Genomic DNA, 4,587 nt, shown 5'->3' on the forward strand with positions numbered 1-4,587 from the left:
TCCTGAATGGTATTGCCTAGGTTTTCTTCTAGGGTTTTTATGGTTTTAGGTCTTACATTTAAGCCTTTAATCCATCTTGAGTTAATTTTTGTATAAGGTATAAGGAAGGGGTCCAGTTTCAGTTTTCTGCATATGGCTAGCCAGTTTTCCCAGCACCATTCATTAAATAGGGAATCCTTTCTCCATTGTAGTTTTGTCAAGTTTGTCAAAGATCAGATGGTTGTAGATGTGTGGTGTTGTTTCTGAGGCCTCTGTCCTGTTCCATTGGTCTATATATCTGTTTTGTTAGCAGTACCATGCTGTTTTGGTTACTGTAGCCTTGTAGTATAGTTTGAAGTCAGGTAGTATGATGCCTCCAGCTTTGTTCTTTTTGCTTAGGATTGTCATGGCTATACAGGCTCTTTTTTGGTTCCATATAAAATTTAAAGTAGTTTTTTCTAATTCTGTGAAAAAAGTCAATGTTAGCTTGATGGGGATAGCATTGAATCTATAAATCACTTTGGGCAATATGACCATTTTTACAATACTGATTCTTCCTAACCATGAGCATGGAATGTTTTTCCATTTGTTTGTCTTCTCTCTTATTTCCTTGAGGAGTGGTTTGTAGTTCTCCTTGAAGAGGTCCTTCACATCCCTTGTAAGTTGTATTCTTAGGTATTTTATTCTCTTTGTAGCAATTGTGAAAGGAAATTCACTTATGATTTGGTTCTATGTTGTCTATTGTAGTTGTATAGGAATGCTTGTGATTTTTGCACATTCATTTTGTATCCTGAGACTTTGCTGAAGCTGCTTATCAGCTTAAGGAGATTTTGGGCTGAGACGATGGAGTTTTCTAAATATACAATCATGTCATCTGTAAACAGAGACAATTTGACTTCCTCGTTTCCTATCTGAATACCCTTAATTTCTTAATCTTGCCTGATTGTCCTGGCCAGCACTTCCAATATTATGTTGACTAGGAGGGGTGAGAGAGGGCATCCTTGTCTTGTGCTGGTTTTCAAAGGGAATGCTTCCAGCTTTTGCCCACTCAGTACAATATTGGCTGTGGGTTTGTCATAAATAGCGAGATATGCTCCATTCAATACCTAGTTTATTGAGAATTTTTAGCATGAAGGGTTGTTACATTTTATCGAAGGCCTTTTCTGCATCTATTGAGATAATCATGTGGTTTTTGTCTTTGGTTCTGTTTATGTGATAGATTACGTTGATTGATTTGCGTATGTTGAACCAGCCTTGCATCCCAAGCATGAAGCCGACTTGATCATGGTGGATAAGCTTTTTGATGTGCTGCTGGATTCAGTTTGCCAGTATTTTAGTGAGGAATTTCACATCGATGTTCATCAGGGATATTGGCCTAAAATTCTCTTTTTTGTGCGTGTCTCTGCCAGGCTTTGTTATCAGGATGATGCTGGCCTCATAAAATGAGTTAGGGAGGATTCCCTCTTTTTCTATTGTTTAGAATAGTTTTAGAAGGAATGGTACCAGCTCCTCTTTGTACCTCTGGTAGAATTCAGCTGTGAATTTGTCTGGTCCTGGACTTTTTTTGGTTGGTAGGCTATGAGTTACTGCCTCAATTTCAGAACTCATTATTGGTGTATTCAGGGATTCGACTTTTTCCTGGTTTAGTCTTGGGAGGGTGCATGTGTCCAGGAATTTATGCATTTCTTCTAGATTTTCTAATTAATTTGCACAGAGGTGTTTATAGTATTCTCTGATGATAGTCTGTGGGATCAGTGGTGATATCCCCTTCACCATTTTTTATTGTGTCTATTTGATTTTTCTCTCTTTTTTCTTTATTAGTTTGGCTAGCACTCTATTTTGTTAATCTTTTCAAAAAACCAGCTCCTGGATTCATTGATTTTTTGAAGGGTTTTTCGTGTCTCTATCTCCTTTTCTTCTCTGATCTTAGTTATTTCTTGCCTTCTGCTAGCTTTTGAATTTGTTTGCTCTTGCTTCTCTAGCTCTTTTGTGATGTTAGGTGGTGATTTTAAATCTTTCTCACTTTCACCTGTGGGCATTTAGTGGCACAAATTTCCCTCTAAACACTGCTTTAGCTGTGTCCCAGAGATTCTGGTACATTGTGTCTTTGTTCTCATTAGTTTCAAAGAACTTATTTATTTCTGCCTTAATTTCGTTATTTACCCAGTAGTCATTCAGGAGCAGGTTGTTCAGTTTCCATGTAATTGTGCAGTTTTTAGTGAGTTTCTTAATTCTGAGTATTAATTTGATTGCACTATGGTCTGAAAGATTGTTTGTTATGATTTCCAATCTTTTGCATTTGCTAAGGAGTGTTTTACTTCCAATTATGTGGTCAATTTTAGAATAAGTCCGATTTGGTGTTGAGAAGAATGTATATTCTGTTGATTTGGGGTGGAGAGTTCTGTAGATGTCTATTAGGTCTGCTTGGTCCAGAGCTGAGTTCAAGTCCCGAATATCCTTTTTAATTTTCTGTCTTGTTGATCTAACATTGACGGTGGGGTGTTGAAGTCTCCCACTATTATTGTGTGGGAGTCTAAATCTGTTTGTAGGTCTCTAAGGACTTGCTTTATGAATCTGGGTGCTCCTGTATTGGGTGCGTATATATTTAGGAGAGTTAGCTCTTCCTGTTGCGTTGATCCCTTTACCATTATGTAACGGCCTTCTTTGGAATTAGACTTTATTTTTAACAGACAGATGGCACTGTGAATCCTAATGCTTGTTAGGCTGCCTTCTGTGAGCTGTTCTAAAGGATAAAGAACTAAAGGAAGCACTCCAAGATCATTTCTACACTTTCCAGCAGCATCAGCAGGAGTGTGAAACAATTCTTCCTTTCAGTCTGCTTACTTGTACTTGGTTGGTCTATTATGCTATATAAAGATGACCAAAAAAAGCATACTTTGAGTGTGGTGCCTGTCACATCCCAGACTGGGAAAGGGTACTAGACTGTTTGCTAAAGGATATGATTTTGTCCTTTGTCTTAATGAGCAGTTGGAAGACTGCAAGACATGAAATGGGGTGACAGGAATTAATGCATGTTCACCTACAGCCAACAGTATTCTACATTTAGTTATTTTCTCTTCCTTTGAATCTGCTACAGTCATGTTAGAGAAACAATGATCTGATTTCAGAACATGAGGGAGAATGTATGAACCAGAAATGTAGTGCCTTATGTAAGCACGAAGCTCTTTCTATGAACCACCATTTTTCACTCTCTCCATTTTCTTTTCTTCTACAGTCACAGTTTAACTGTGTAATTACTCAGAGTTTATTTTTAAAATAAGCAAGTACTCCCTCTTTGAAAACATAAGCTGCCACAGAAATATAGATGATACTGTTATTTTGGCTATAATTATTACAGGGGTTGAGATTTCCATGTAGAATCACACTAGAGTCTGTGATATCCAAAAGGTTAGTGGAGCCATGAATGACAACAAGCCAAGCAATTAGGTGGAATTGCAAAAAGTGTGAATCAATAATATTCAAATAGCATTTATTGAGCACCTGTTTTTTCTTTTCTTTTCTTTTTTTTGATGGAGTCTTGCTCTTGCTCTCTGTTTCCCACGCTAGTGTGCAGTGGTGCAATTTCGGCTTACTGCAACCTCCACCTGCAAGGCTAAAGTGATCCTCCCATCTCAGCCTCCCTGGTAGGTGGTACTACAGGCACGTGCCAACATGCCTGGCTAAATTTTTTGCCTTTTTAGGAGAGTCAGGGTTTCACCATGTTGGCTAGGCTGGTCTGGAAGTCCTGGGCTCAAGTGATCCACTCACCTTGGCCTCCCAAAACGCTGGGATTACAGGCGTGAGCCACCACGCCCAGCCTTGAGCACCTCTTCTGTGGCAGGACTGTATTGACGTTCATTTCTAAGGAGGGTTACCAGATTAGCCAAAGCCAAAACAAAATAAACAAAAAAATGAAGCAAAACAAGAAAATCAACAAAAAATACAAGAGGACACCCAGTTAAATAGTAATTTGAATTTCAGATTAACAATGTATCTTTTTTTGGTATAAGTATGTCCCAAATATTGCATAGACATACTGAAAAATGATTTTCTGTTTACCTGAGATTCATGCTAAATTGGGCATCCTGTATGCTGTCTGGCAATTCTATTTAAAAGATAAAAAGCCTGAATCCCTGAGCCTGAGATGCTCCCTGTAGCAAGGGGGTCAGCATGTCAATGCTGCTGGTTAGAGCTGCATGGAGTGGAGCAACGTACTTTGTCAGCACAGTGTAAGGTGTCAGCTAACACACTTAGCCCATCTTCTTTCTTTCTCTCACTGGAAACATGTCCATAGGCTGCTCAAAAATATTTAGCTGGTGCTGAGATTCTTCAATTCTACCTAAGACTGATTCCCTCTCACCCAAATCTACTCTTACCAAGATAAGGTTCTCAAAAAATGGCACAGAATTGGAAGTGAATAAATCAGTTTAATCTGAATGAGATTATGGGATTATGGGAATTTTCCTTCCCTGGGTGTGTATAACTAGGAAGCTTCTGAAGTCATATGATACTAGATTCTGATTTTAGCCAACACGTAGCACAAAAGCAAAAACTCTTAACTGACTTGGAAGTTGTATCTAGTCATGTGTTTTGCTTCTTACCTTTCAG

Source organism: Rhinopithecus bieti, unplaced genomic scaffold (assembly GCF_001698545.2).
Source record: "Rhinopithecus bieti isolate Rb0 unplaced genomic scaffold, ASM169854v2 scaffold_56174, whole genome shotgun sequence".
Classification (NCBI taxonomy): Eukaryota; Metazoa; Chordata; class Mammalia; order Primates; family Cercopithecidae; genus Rhinopithecus; species Rhinopithecus bieti.